The sequence below is a fragment of the Cydia fagiglandana genome, chromosome 6 (genome assembly GCF_963556715.1).
Source record: "Cydia fagiglandana chromosome 6, ilCydFagi1.1, whole genome shotgun sequence".
Classification (NCBI taxonomy): Eukaryota; Metazoa; Arthropoda; class Insecta; order Lepidoptera; family Tortricidae; genus Cydia; species Cydia fagiglandana.
In genome coordinates, this window is record NC_085937.1 from 21,680,955 (window position 1) to 21,697,004 (window position 16,050).

Genomic DNA, 16,050 nt, shown 5'->3' on the forward strand with positions numbered 1-16,050 from the left:
AATAAAAATTTTTTGGGTCAACTTCATAACTGACTCCGCTATAATAGATTTTTAGCATAAGTTGCATTTCATAAAACTTAACCCAAATCATTTGTACATTTTCAAGTCAAAGATAAAGACATGTTGGTTTTAAAATTTTAATAAGTATGGACCATAACATTGTCATTTCTCGGATGTTCTCGGATGAGGTCAAGTATCTAGGGGTCACTTTTGACCAAAAGTTAACTTGGAACCCTCACCTGAGAAACATTATGCAAAAAGCAAAAATGGCCATGTGGTCATGCTGTCGAATGGCAGGAGCAAGATGGGGCTTAAGACCCAAAATTGCTATGTGGTTATACACAGCGGTAGTGAGGCCAATTGTCACCTACGCCTCCGCAGTCTGGTGTAACAAAACCAACCAAAAGACAGCAATAGACACTCTAAACAGCCTGCAACGCACGGCTTGTTTAACAGCAACAGGCGCCTTCTCCTCGACACCGGGAGCGGCCCTAGATGCACTGCTAGACATCATACCACTCCACCTGCAGGTGCAAAAGGAGGCCAAGCAGTGCGTCTACAGAATATGCACGCTAAACAGGCCAAAATGGCGCTCTCAGGCATTAGCCAATCTAAAGGCCTGGGTTTTTGCAAATAGAACCCTTAGCATGCCCACTGATGACACGCACACCGAATGTCATCTCACCAAACTGTACACAGTAGAAATACCTCCTAGAGACAAATGGATCAACAACCAAATGTACGTCGAAGAGGGAAGCCACGTTTGGTATACAGATGGTTCCAAAAAAGGCAATGATGTAGGATGTGGGATCTATGGTGAGAGACCTAAGCTCAGAGCTAGCGTCAGCATGGGCACACAGGCCTCAATCTTCCAGGCAGAAGTCTTCGCCATCAACAAATGTGCGGAGATCAACCTGGATAGAAACCTAAGACACCAGCATATCTACATCAACTCAGACAGCCAGGCTGCTCTGCTGGCACTAGAATCCCTTGAGTCAAACTCAAAACTAGTCCAGAACTGTAAAACAAACCTAAATGCACTGGCTAACTCCAACAAGGTCACACTTAGATGGGTACCAGGGCACTCCGACATTAACGGAAACGAAGAAGCGGACGAACTTGCTAGAAAGGGCCCAGACACACCCCTGGTCGGCCCAGAACCGTTCTGTGGAATCACAAAACGGGATGCATATTCTCTGCTCAGCAAGTTAGAAAAAACGAGAGCAACCGAGTGGTGGAAGTTCGTTAAAGGACAAGAACACTCGAAAGCTCTAATCAAAGGGTTCAACAGCAGAACTGCTAAGGAGCTTTTAGGACTCAAAAGGCACAAAACCTGCGCGGTGACCAGAATACTGACTGGACACTGTAAGTTGAATAAACATATGTTTCAAATTGGGAAGAAACAAGATGCGACATGCAGGTTCTGTCAGGAGTCAGAGGAGACTGCAATGCACATTCTCTGCTCTTGTGGACCACTAATGTCAAAAAGAAGTACCTACCTAGGGCGACACGTAGTGCAACCCTATGAGGTACAGAACATTACGGCCCAAAGAATCTGGAACTTTCTGGATGCAACGGGCATTAGTAATGAACTTTAAAGGGCCGTCACAATAGATCAATGCTGGTCGATGCGACACTCAAAGGCCCACAACACCACAATAATAATAATAACATTGTCATGATCTTGTAACATTGTTAAAATAAGAGAGTCTCCCATTTTCATTTTATTGCATTTTTTATAAAATGTCTTTAGATTCTCGGGATATCTTGGTCCTAATTCGATTGCTCTTTTTTATGGAAATAATTATATCCTTCAGATTCACAGGATGCTCGAGGCTTAGCCGAATAACACTGCAAGGAAGTATGTCATGGCTCAATGGTTCTAATTAGCCATCAGTATAATACCGCCAATGAATGTTTACATCCACCTGAAAATAAGAACAACATTCATAAAATGAGGATAACCACACAAAACTAACAGATGGTTGAAATTGTTAGAAAAAATTAGACCGATTTCTTGTTTACGAACTTAACAGCTCATGGCAATTTAATAATAAAAATCAAAACACAAGTGAAGAAAGTTTTATGTACCTATGTATTTCACGGATACGTACTCCTGTACGGCCATTGCTCCTCTAATTCAACGGCATTGTGCTTATCACTGTTATGATAATAATTTCAAATTTGTAGAATCTGCTCGCAATCTCGTATGAACTCGCTTATTTTTCTTGCAAAACTCTGTCCAAGGGTCAGCGTAGGGGCCGTCGTGTAGGGGTGGGGAAGAAAACGTTGTCCAATAATTATGCAGTGCCAAGTTATCGAAAGTAAATTCAATCTTTGTCCAAATACGCGCAGATGTCGTGGGGAATCAGAAGTCCGTGGGTCGTGCTGAGGTCGTCGAAAATCTCAATGATAACATTAATAGCAATTCGCAAGGTAACATGAGGCTTGTCCGTTATTTTTCGGGAATGAGAGCTAAGTGACACTGACAGTTGACAACGTTTTTTTTCTATCCCGTCCCATTTACTACGTGCAAAGGAATTACTTGGATCTGCCATTCCATCTCACAAACGTCATATCGATCATTTAAAAAATTATAATTAATCAATAAAATGAAATAAAAATAAAAGAGCTGCATTTCCGTGATCGCTAGAGTCTGTGCGGAAAGAGAAGAGTCGTGGCAGAAACGGGAACTAACATTTTAAATTTTATATGGCAATCAAACCTTTGACACCTTGTCATGTAAAAAGTAAACAAACTGCTGTCATTGTATATTTATTAACAAAAACCGCAAGTTTTATGTATAATATATTTTCAAAACACGATAAAACCGTACATAAAACCACAAGGAAAATTATATTTAACATTGTTCGGTTTTGTCAGCGGGAAGAAAACGGCTAAAAGCCGACTATCGACTTACAAAAAGTCGCGGAACGTGTTTCCGCTATTCGCGGGTATTGATGTTGTATTTAATATTAAATAATTACCTATTTAATAAGGCCCCTAAGTAACTTGTCTCCGGTACATAATCGGTAAGTATATTCATTCAAAATATATTAATTTTCATAATTCATAAATATGCAGGTCATTCATGGTCTTTAAAATAACTGACAAATAGTCTTGATACTTGCCATTTTATGCATATTTATATGTAATTTTTTTTTTCAGGATTGTGTAAAAGTACCTACGGCATCTCGAATAAAAGACCGCTAAGTAGGTGATATGCAAGAATTCGTAATCTACGTGCCGGATTCAAGCACATCCAGTTCAGATGAAGATAGTTCTATGAGTGTCCCTGGCTGTTCTGAAGCTAGCTCAAACATAAGTGACATTGAATATTTTAATTCAGACTTCGATTACAAAGAATAAAACTTTTTCTAATAAAATATTTCTTTATTTGTAGGTTCTGTTAGTTACGAAATTATATTTCATATTTAGCAGTGTTGTGACATAGGGGAGGGGGGAGTCACAAACATTGTGACGTCACTTTAACTTCATCAATATTCATCAGTAACCGAAAATTAATTTATATTTTTTTAATCGCTGTAGATTTAAATAATGATGTAGGTAGGAATGTAATTTTCGTTCCTAATTGGTTTTGCGTTATAAAATTACTAATATTTCTTTTACAAAAAATATTTTTTTATAAAAAAAATACAGCCGAGTTAGTATTGCCGATTTCGTTGAAAACAAAATTGCCTAAATGTGACGTCACACAAGGTGGGGAGGGATTTGCAAAATGTGACCAAGTGTGACAAGGAGGGGGGGAGGGGTCAAAAAACCTAGAAATTCGTGAGACGTAATTAATGGATGATTCCTTATGCACTATTTTTATTCATATCCATATTTATTATTAATAATGTACACATACATTACAAGTCAAGTTTACAATGGGTGAAATATATCCCAGATAAAATTACAGTTCTATTGCCCAATTTCTACCCGATTTACCCGGTTTTAATAACTGTTGGACTGCACAGATTAGGTAGTACATAAATGAGACTCTATCTTGTTTGGTACTAAAATTACAGTTGTATTGGGCAGATTCTTAACTAGTTTTAGCACTTTTAGCAGTTTTGTCAATCGCACTGTCACTTTTTAGTATCTGAGACATAAAAACAAGTGTGTTTTAAAAAGAAAACTAGTGCCTGCGCTAAATCAGGGGATTGAGTTGATGAGCCGACACCACCACCAGGCTCCGTTTAGTAAGCCGTGGTAAAAAACCGGAACAAAAGGGATTCAAGTATCATGACCTTTAGTGTCGTACTATAATCACGTGACCAGTGTTGTCAGCATAGCAAAAACCATAAAATAGCACTGGCGCGCCCTCAAATCCCACGACTCTTCTCTTTCCGCACAGACTCTATAATAAATACTATCGGAAAAAAATATAATTTGCCTATCTTCAAAAAACTTTACCTACCCAATTACCATTACTAAAATACCATTAAAAAAAGATACAATACTTCCTAAGCCCCCTCCACACTCGTGCGCGAATCGCGGGCGAAGCCGCGAACGCTAGTGTGGTGTCGATTTTCGCAGACAGCGAAATCGACTCCACACTCGCGTTCGCGGCTTCGCCCGCGATTCACGCGCATAGTCTGGAGGGGGCTTTACAAGGCGGTATTAAAGCCAGTCCAGACGGGGGCTGCACATGTTTGTACGTGTGGCCGCTATAGAAGAGATTGACGCCGATTTGATAGGTCAATTTGTTCATCCCGTCTGGACCACGGACGTAGAGAGTAATCGGGATAGTGTACACTGGCCAAAAAGTGTGTCCACATGAGACATCAAACCTGAGCCCTCCATCTCTTTCTAATTAGGGTGACCATAAGTCATATGTATGTGGGATATTAGCATAAGATGGAATGTATAGTTTGGCCCATAGACTTATAATATATAAAGACGTAGTCTCAGCGAGCTGTCACTGTTGCCACTTTTGTTTAGTGTACGATTAACAATGAGGCCCACGTTGCTGTAGCCATGTCGATAAAGTCATATCGATAAACTATCGACATTTTTTGCAATTTTAATTTTACTTCAAAGGCTTAACGATACCTAAAATGACCAAAAACGCTTTTATTCTTTATTGTGGTTATCAGATCACAATTTTATAGTCACGCCCCAGCAGGGAACCAAGGGAAAGTTCAGATATTTAATTAAAATACATAAATACCTCCTAAAATAGGTGTTCCGCAATGATTGAATTATATTATTATATTATAATATATTCATTATCCATTAGCATTTCAATTATGTTTGTTTAACGAAGATATTGAAGCTTCACTTAATCGCTATTTCGTTCCGCTGTGTAGCGTTTATCGATATATGACATGATTAAAATCGACTTTTCACATCCCTAAAAGAGCACACATACACGCTATTACGCACACATACACAGCCTGGGCGCATCAAGAAAGGCAACACTTGATTTGAAGTCCACCTTGTCAACAGTATGGTTGTCCTTTTTTGACAAACGGCATTTTAAAAGAGCGAGGAGAGAGAAATGATACTAGTTGCTGCGTCGTGAAAGAGAACAGAAAAGGTTGGGCCCTTGGTTTGGCCAGGATCTTTTCTCATTCGTGCATAATCAGAGAGAATCATACTGTATTTTCCCTATGCTAGTATAATTGTCCCAGAAAAGAGATGGATATAGTTTTTTTCTCTCCTGTAAAACGCTTCACACAACCTTACTTAATTTAGTCGTTATAAAAGCTGATACAGATGGGATGGGCGTATTGAATCGCGATCATGGTCGATGTGAGGAAGGTGTGGTCCGCCGTACGTACATCAAAAACACAGCTATAAGAGAGAGAGCGAGACAGATATCCAGGATGGGGTAAAACGTTGTACTACGTAACTAGGTAATTCGCAAATCGTGTCGATTAAAAACACTGCCTACGGTCGTATTTTAATTTATCACCACTCGTTACCAATTTAATTCCTACTTTCAACACTTGTATCGCAAATTACTTTATATTAATACTATACCGACTAGTACTAGTCATTTTGTCAAGCCCTAGCGTAGCGTGGCGTAACAATTTGTTTATGCACGAAATTATCTTGAGTATTGACTAAAATAATAAAATATTAGCACACAACGAAATAAAAACTTACATTTAACTGTGTAAACCGGCATCTTACACTATGCTCCTCATAATTTAACAAAATACCTATATCATATCATTCAATATCATACTCATGGTGTGTTCATATACGTGATGACTTCCCTTTTGCATACTTAAGCTATTCTTTAAGCGTAAGCGTCATCGTAGATCTGTGATTGCAACAAAATTTTCTAATTTGCCGCCTTTGTATACTGACGGAAATGTGTGTCCAACCTATATAGAATCGATTACATATATATAAATAGTTAGAATTAACGTTTTAGTAATTAAATATTATGTAAGTAAGTATAAATATAAGTCTGTAATGTCTAAGGACTTTGTATTTAATTTTTTACAATTATATAGCTCTCATTACATGAATCGAATAATTAAACATGCCGAAATAAGTATATCTTTATTTATTTATTAGTATACTATTTAGGTAAACTTATTTTTACATTAAGTACGTAATAACAATTCTGTAAGACCGATCCAAATCGTACCGATATCATAGTCACCCTAATGAGATTGACAATGTTTTCTTGTATTGTACACGTGTGTGAGTGTGTGTGTACACGAAAAATATGTCATCAAGTTGGGGATACCAATTAATATCCAAAGTTACTACAATTTCTACCATATTCAATTTCATGTATTTTTTTGTTATGCACATGCTTGGTTTAATCAGTTAATAATATTGACATCATAATGATTAACAAATTATTTAAAAGATATCAGAACTGTAATCGGAATATAGCACTAAAATAGTATATGAAGATAATTACTTTCAGTAGTATATGTGATATAAATACTGCCACAATGGTATCTTTTTTACATTGGCAACATGTGCGAGTGAGACACGGGGCTCTGGTTTTTCTATCTCATGTGGACCGTTTTCTCTAGTCTGGTACGAACAACTTTCTGACTCGGTGATAAGGTTCAATTTAGTATGACAAAAAAAGTGACAGTTCGCTCCCGATTAATATCTAACTTCCTGGTCTGGACTAGCTTTAATACCGCCTTGTCAAGCCTCCTCCACACTCGTGCGCGAATCGCGCCGCGAAGCCGCGAACGCAAGTGTGGCGCCGATTTTCGTAGACAGCGAAATCGACTCCACACTCGCGTTCGCGGCTTCGCCCGCGATTCACGCGCATAGTCTGGAGGGGGCTTCAGATGTATTGTATCTTTTTTTAATGACAGCGTTTTACACAAAAATAAAACGCTGATTAAATAACTTACCCTATTCGGAACCACGGATTTAGAATTAATAATCCGGATTGTGTACACTGGCCAAAAAGTGTGTCCACATGAGAGGTTAAACCTGAGCCCTGCATCGCTTTCTAATTAGGGTGACCATAAGTCACATGAATGTGGGATATTAGCATAAAGCCCCCTCCAGACTATGCGCGTGAATCGCGGGCGAAGCCGCGAACGCGAGTGTGGAGTCGATTTCGCTGTCTGCGAAAATCGACGCCACACTTACGTTCGCGGCTTCGCGCCGCGATTCGCGCACGAGTGTGGAGGAGACTTAAGATGGATTATATAGTTTGGCCAGGTTCTTTTCTCATTCGCACATAATCAGAGAGAATAATACTGTATTTTCCCTATGCTAGTATAATTGCCCCAGAAAAGAGATGGATAGTCATTTTCCCTTCTGTAAAACGCTTCACACAACCTTACTAAATTTAGTCGTTATAAAAGCTTTTAGTCGTTATAAAATCTATTACAGATGGGATGAGCGTATTGGATCGTGATCAATGCGATCATGGTCGATTGTGAGGAAGGTGGTCCGCCGTACGTCCATCAAAGACACAGCTATAAGAGAGAGCGAGACAGATATCCAGGGTCGGGTAAAACGTTGTAGTTGCACTAGGTAACTAGGTAATTCGCAAATCGTATCGATCAAAAACACTGCCATCGGTCGTGTTTTAATTAATCACCACTCATTGCGAATTTAATTCCTACTTTTAACACTTGTTTCGCAAATAACTTTGTAGTTATTATTACTATGCCGACTGGTTATCGATACCAGGGGTGCGAAACTCCTGACTTCGGCCTAACTCAGCTCCGCTCGGCTCAGCATTGCTCCGAGCAATTTTTAGGGTTGGCACCACTTGACTTCCTTTTGCGTGCACGACCACAGATAAGATAATCACTAAAATTTTGACAACCCTAAATAGCCGAAAGGGATAGTGCCATATATTAGAAAGGGATAGTATGATTCGACCCTGAACCGCTGTCAAACTTCGGTTTTGTAGGAAGCTTCCTTTCTGTACGGTAGTACTATTATTTATTCTGTGTCGATACTAGTCATTTTGTCAAGCCCTAACAATTTGCGTTGCGTAACAATTTATGTTTTTACACGAAATTATCTTGATTATTGACTAAAATGATAAAATACACTCGGCGGCACGGAAATCGCACACCCACCGATTTTTGTTTTAAGCGAATATAGCTCTTATCATATGTATTATACCCTCACAATATATATATCATTTAAAAGCACAATTAATAAGCATTAAAACATGAATAAAGCATTTTTGGGAAAAATAATAATAATCACGAAATTACGGCGTCCTGAAAGAACACCTACAATACGCGTTGTAAGGGTCGCTAGTTGCGTTACCTTGGATAGGTTTAAAAGGGGGGGGGGGGGGGGGTAAAAGTGGAATATGGGTCATTCGGTATCCAGAGTTCACAGAGGTCACACCGGAACAGCTGGAGAAAGAAAACACCCCAAGAAAATGGATACCACGGAAGCAGAAGCAGCTCAAGCAGTAGCCCTGGTGGAATCAGGAATGACGCAGTCTGCGGTTGCTCGGTAACTCAACATAAGCCGTTTCCGAGTTCTCCGAGCAGTTCATCGATTCCAGAGGACTAGAAGCTTCACCAGTGTAACGTAGCACATTTTTCTAAATTTAATATAAATATTTTGGGTCGATTGATAATTAAAAGAAAAATACCTCTTCTTATTTCAACGTTTTTAACGGTGTCCAAAACAAACCTCATTGATTGCATTTCTATGCATAATCTGTTGCATTCAGATGCACCTCTCGATGCTTATCTGTTGTCGGGGTTGTCATATGACTAAAAATAATTAAAACTTGAGATATTTATGTTGTCACTCCAGGAAAACTTTGTATGAAGTAGGTAGGATTTATAAGATAAAAAACAATTTTGATTTAAAACAAAACTTAGATATTACAGACTTACGAAGTGGCTCTGGAATGAAACAATATTAGATTTAATGATAAAAATATATTTCTTAGGCTCAGGAGTGAAATTGTCTAAATAATTCAGACAGAATTTTCGAAGGATTTGTGTCTTCAAGGGACTGCCACCCTACCTTTTGTTAATAGGGCTCTCAGGGACTCCATATTGGAGATCATTCGAGAATGATAGGCACATTTGATTTGGGAACCCCTCTGGGGACACTCGCTCGCAAGAGCCCAATTTGTGGGAAGACCACACTTTCGGCATGGTGGTCTGAAAGATGGAAACGGCTTGAGTCCTTCGGAAGCTCCACTGAGTGAGTAGAAATTAAATTTCGTGGTGATCAACTCCACAATGGCGCGAGACGTTGTGGGTTTGTTCTTAACCAGATTGTGGTTCTTTGCAGAGAGACTCCTGCTCGAGGGAAGGGAGCTCTCCGCCAGAAGGCTTAGCAGCTACCACTGCGGTGAGCCAAATTTCCAATGGTTTCATCTCTTTTCTAGCGGCCATAAAGGACGTAGGCTAATATAACCTTTTCTCGGTTTTCAGGAGCCGGGATTTATCCATTTATTTATCCATTCATTTATTTCATTCGTTGAGTAATTTATCTCAAAAGCTTCAAAATCCTAGAAGTCAATTTGGTTTTGGAGACCTCCTGGAGCGAGGAATTTAAGCACGCCATCTGCCTCTGCCACGTCACTTTGGTACCACGTGCGCGGCCCCTGAGCTCTACGTCACAGCTCAGCATTTAGCTTCACCGGGGAAAGCAGCCTGTCACCCCGCTGCATCTGAGGAACGTTTAAATTCTGAGGTCGGTCCTTTCCATGATTTAATTTAGTAGGGCATCAGCGCCAGCTGCAAAGTTTAGAGTAAATTTAGAATTTTGAGCAACCACTAAAGTAAGATAAAGACATTTGAAAATCCTGGTACATAGTATTTAGTATTAAAATAAATTAGTTCTTAAATAAGTAGAATTCTGTGTGAAGCTTTATTCTGGACCTGCTAAGCGGCCCAGCTTTCCACTGAGCTAAGTTCTAAAATTAGGTGTCGTCAAATCAAGTTAAAGGTTCACACAGATTCGCAGGTTAGGATTAAATCACTAACTTACCACTGGCAAGATCTTAGGATTAATAAAGTTTCTATAATATAATTTGTGTTCGCTTTTTCATCTCCCAAATTAGGTTCCTCTAGCAAGCAATTTTAGACACCACATTTTTACTAAGTATTTAATTTCATTTTTTTTGTGCTAACGTGCTATAGCTTTCTTTGAACAAGCCGGAGCTTTGCAATTTATTTAACCCCTTTAAAATAGCACGTTTCACTGGCGCCCTGGGTATAAACTTGCTAAAGGAATCTTGTGAAATTTCATGTACCAGGAAAGTTGTGAAATATTTACTGTGTTACTCACCTTTTTGTTTAGTCTTGGTTGCTCTTTATTCATTAAATAGTCTTTAGATATAGTAATTTGAAGATTTGATTGCAATCTTGCTGGTTTGCTGCAATTTATTTGATGTTTTTTGGAAGAGAAAGTGACAAGCAATTTTTTGATTTTTGAGGTTATTGCCAACCGTAAAAAATAACGTGGTTTTGTACTTTGCACCAAGCACATGCTAGGAAATTTCACTCATTTTAGATATTAAGATTTAATTTCGACATTTGTTTTAAATTTGGTTGTTTTTAAGCGTAAAAATTGAAATTTAAAAAGGTTTTTGTGCATTCTTTTGTAGTACGGACTTATTACAAAGATATTCGAATTTGAGAAATAACAATTAATTTATAGTATTTGCTTACATTTCCCTTAAATTTCTTTAGTGTCAACTCATTGTTACATATTTAAAGTAAACGGTATTGGATTTTGTTGGAAATATTACTTTCTTGGAAGTTTGTGGTATTGTTTGGAACCAATTTCATAGTAGCTTTCACTTTGCAAATTTAAAAAGAAAGTTGACGTTTGAAAGTGTACACCTGTCAGTTAGAAATTATTTTCGGTAGGAAAAATACTTTACTCATTAAGGATTACAGTTACATTATTTGTAGATTAAGATTGGTTTAAAGAAAATAGTACACTATTTAATATTATTTAATCTTGTTAGAAAACAACATAGTGATACAGTCATACATACAATACATATTGTTAATACCAGAATTTTCAATACAGTAGTTTATACACTAGTTAAAAATGGAGCGCAGCATTCAATTTCACAGTCTTTTGAAGGATGAGTTGATTTATGAGGTTCAAATTCGGTCGGAAACTCCTGCAACCACGGTTGACGCTTTGAGAAAGCAACTTAGGTCTCTTATTTTAGAAGCTCCTAGCGAGGACATAGTGGAGACTGAACTGTCAGCAGAGTCAGAGCTAGGCATTGTCTCGGAGAAAGTGATCGATTTGGCTTCCATTGTTGACAAATATTGTGAGACAAAGGAGAGGTATTCTTTAAGTCGCGCTAAAGCCCTCGGGTACCATATTTATCATCGTCTGGCCAGGGTTCAGCCGGAACGCAACCAGACATTGCTAGAATTGAAGATTAGTTTGCAATCCAAGCTTGAGAGTTTATTGGCGAAGATTGAGGGTCCAGGTTCAAGTTCAGCAACACCCAGCGGCAGCGCGGAGGTTTCAAATCCAAATCCTTTGATCTTCGGCAATAGTTCTGAAATGTTAACAAGCGGTATTAGGGAAATGCAGGTTCAGTGCTCTAGTGATTTGAATATTTCAAAATGGCAGGTTAAATTTAATGGTTTGACAGACCCGCGCTCATTTTTGGAGCGTGTGGAGGAACTAAAAGAAGCAAATGGGGTTTCAGATGCCAAACTATTTAGGGCGGCACCACATTTATTTGTAGACTCGGCACTGTTGTGGTTCAGAGGTGTCAAGGGTTCGGTTTCAAGTTGGCAGGATTTAAAGTCACTTTTGTTGGATGAGTTTGTCCCCGGTGACTATGATTTTAGGCTGAGACAGGAAATTCAAGCTAGAACGCAGGGGGAAAACGAACCCATCCACTTATATTTTGCGGTAATGTCAGGAATGTTTGCTAGATTAAAATCAGACTTACCGGAGGAGGCGAAACTGGACATCTTGTTGCACAACATTCGCCCACATTTTACTCAGCAGTTGGCATTGGTAGATATTAAGTCGGTCGCCGAACTGAAGGCTTATTGTCGCAAGGTTGAGTTTTCACAGCAAAGGGCGAAATTATTTGTAGAACCGCCCAAGGTCAGCGAGCATACACTTTGTCGTGATCATGTTTATAAAGGCTCCAGTGCCAAGCAACCTCAGGTGAATGCCATCGCTGCTAAACAAAGCTCAAGCTTCGCGACCAAGTCGGATAGTTCCTTTTCACAGCGAAAACAGCAACCAAGGTTTTCGGACGCGACGTTTTCGAAACCACATCGTGGAGTTTGTTACAAATGTGGTAAACCGGATCATAATTTTAAATTGTGTAAAGAAAAGCCTAAATTAAATTCGTATAGCTGTTTTGGCTGTGGCAAAACAAACACAATCAGATCGGAATGTGAAATCTGTCAGAAGGGTAACGTTACAAAACCAATGCAACAACAGTCAAAAAACGCCTAAGGTTGAATCGTAGCAAGTGTCAATCGAATCGATTAAAGTTTAAATCGATTGAACAAAATAAAAATGCTAGTTCGATTGCTACGATTCTGTTTGCTCCAAATAAAGATGATATTAGACCATATTTGAAATTTAAAGCGAATGATTTTGAGATTTATGGATTGGCCGATAGTGGTTCAGCATTGTCAGTTTTAGGGAACAATGCACATTTAGATTTTGTCAAATTTGGTTTTACATTTCAGGAAGCGTACTCTAGTTCGTGTAGGGTCGCAAATGGAGTAAATTGCGAGTCGATTGGGTACATTTTCGTCCCGGTTACGTTTGAAAATACTACGAAAGTAATAAAGTTTGTAGTAATACCCTCGATCGTAAATTACGTTATTTTAGGGTATGATTTTTGGAAAGCTTTTGATTTATTGCCTGAATGTTTAAAAAATGCGGAACACATGACTCCACCGGAAAATTATTTTAGTTGTAACGGTTTAAGTGCAGAACAAGTACACACGATTCGGTCTTACGAGCATTTAACTGCGGCCGAGAGGGAACTCGCGGACACCGTCGTAGGGAAATTTAAAAACATTTCGTTCGAGGAGAAGGGGCTTGGCAGAACCAGCTTGACGGAGCATGTTATCGATACTGGTGTTGCCACGCCCATCAAAACGAAACAGTACCCGTTATCGCCGGAAAAACGCGCTGCTTTAGCCTCCGAGTTAGACCGCATGTTAAAATTGGACGTAGTTACACCCTGTGAGAGTCCGTGGAATAACCCGGCTCTTTTAGTTAGAAAACCTAACGGTGATTGGCGATTTTGTTTAGATTGCAGGAAATTAAATGCGGTCACAAAGGGAGATTCGTATTCCATTCCGTATATACCCCAGATTTTGGATAGTTTGAAGGAAGCGAAATACCTAACATCGATCGATTTAAGTTCCTCATTCTGGCAGATCCCGTTAGCTGAAACATCACAGGAAAAGACAAGTTTTTGCGTGCCCGGTCGTGGAATGTTTAAGTTCAAGGTCATGCCTTTTGGTCTCTGCGGCGCATCTGCGCGTCAGCAGAGGCTGATGGACAGCCTTATTGATCACAATTTGACAGGTGACATCGAAACCGGTTTAGCTTTTTGTTACATCGATGACATCGTTATTTGCTCATCAGATTTTCAGACGCACTTGCTTTTGCTAAATCGTGTGTTGGCGAAGTTGGAAAAGGCGAATTTGACAATTAATTTCGAGAAATCTAAGTTTTTCAGGCAGTCCATAAAATACCTCGGTTACGTCGTGGACGAGTTCGGGTTGCGTACTGATCCTGACAAGGTTTCTGCCGTTCTAAACTTCCCCACACCCACGAATGCGCGTGACGTAAGGGCATTCTTAGGAACGTGTTCCTGGTATCGACGGTTTATCCGAAATTTCGCATCGATAGCCGCTCCTTTGAATAAACTTACGTCACAGGGCAAGAAGGCGCCACCTTTCGAGTGGTCTGCGGAAGCAGAGGAAGCATTTAAAATTTTGAAGAACGCTCTAGTGACGGCACCCATTTTGGCGGTACCGGATTTTGAAAAAGAATTTTCAGTACATTGTGATGCGTCTTCATACGGAATCGGTGGAATGCTTTCCCAGACCATCCAGGGGGTTGAGCATCCGATCGCATACGTTAGCCGCGCCCTAAACAAAAGTGAGCGAAATTACAGCGCCACTGAAAGGGAGGCTCTTGCGGTCATATTTTCAGTTGAGAAATTTCAGGCATATTTAGGCTCACGTAAGTTTAAAGTGATCACGGATCACGCGTCACTCAAATGGTTCATGAATCTTGAAAACCCGTCAGGGAGGTTAGCTCGTTGGGGTTGCAGACTGTCTCAATTCAACTTTGAGATTGAGCACAGAAAGGGATCGCTTAACGTTGTGCCTGACGCACTGTCAAGACTCATGCAAGTAGATGCAATAAACGTGACAAATGATGACGTTGAGCCAGATGAATGGTATGATAAGATCTTCAATGGTTGTAGATCTTTTCCCGCAAATTTTCCAAATTTTTGTTTAAAAGACGGGAAACTTTTTAGACTTTCAAAGTCAAAGTATAATTTGTTGCGAGAGTTCGATTGGAAGGAAGTGGTGAAGAAGTGTGATCGTAAGAGAGTTTTGCAGCAAAATCATTGCGAGGCAACTGCTGCGCATTTAGGTGTTTTTAAAACTCATCGCCGGTTGGCGTTGACTTACTTTTGGCCCGGTATGTATAAGGATGTAGTCGAGTTCGTAAAAGCGTGCGATGTTTGTGCAGCGTACAAGCATTCGCAGAAACCGACTGCAGGCCTCATGGGACAGCCAAAGGTATGTCGACGACCATGGTTGGTAGTTAGTATAGATCTCGTCGGTCCACTGCCGCGCTCTCGCGCAGGTTATACATTTTTATTTGTTGTTACATGTTGCTTTTCTAAACACACACTGTTATTTCCACTTCGCCGCGCTACTAGCGCTTTGGTGGCGAAGCATTTTGAAAACCATGTCATTTTGGAACATGGCGTGCCTGAAACCGTGATTGCAGACAATGGAACGCAATTCACGGGATCAGAGTTTAAGCAGTTATTGAAACGCTACAACGTACCTAACATTTTTTATGGCCCGCGCTATACTCCGCAGGTAAATTTAGTCGAGCGTTATAATAAGGTAGTGATGACCGCCGTAGCGTCTTACGTAAAGGACAATCACCGTACATGGGACGAAAAGCTGCACCAAATCAGGTTTGCGATAAACAGTGCAGTAAGTGAGACCACCGGGTATTCTCCTTTCTTTTTAGTGCACGCTAGGGAACCCGTCATTAACGGCTCGTTTTATAAAGATACTGATAAACAGTACGATGTGGGTATGCCTAGAGAGGAGTATGCAGGCGAATTTGGTTGTATGAGAGACATTTTTGAGCAGGTTAGGTTACGTATGCTGCAAGCACATGAAACAAATGCCAAATATTACAATTTGAGACGCCGAGAGGCGAAGTTTTCAGTAGGGGACATTGTTCACAAGCGTACTTATACGCAAAGTGACGCCTCTAAGTTTGTTATGTCAAAACTCGCACCTAAGTATGAACCGTGCAGAGTTAAAAAGGTTTTATCTCCTTTGGTTTATGAGCTTGAAAGGCTAGACGGTCACCCAATTGGGTCGTGGCATA

At 39.8% G+C, this 16,050-nt stretch overlaps 1 long non-coding RNA gene across 1 annotated transcript; it reads right to left on the bottom strand.

Annotated features, from left to right (window-relative positions):
• Positions 1 to 9,835: 9,835 nt before the first annotated feature.
• LOC134665639 (uncharacterized) lies at positions 9,836 to 12,789 on the bottom strand. The gene is made up of 3 exons (XR_010098406.1): positions 12,371 to 12,789; positions 10,729 to 11,968; positions 9,836 to 10,175 (listed from the first exon to the last, which is right to left on the bottom strand). It is a non-coding gene; the product is annotated as an uncharacterized LOC134665639 (long non-coding RNA).
• Positions 12,790 to 16,050: the final 3,261 nt, after the last annotated feature.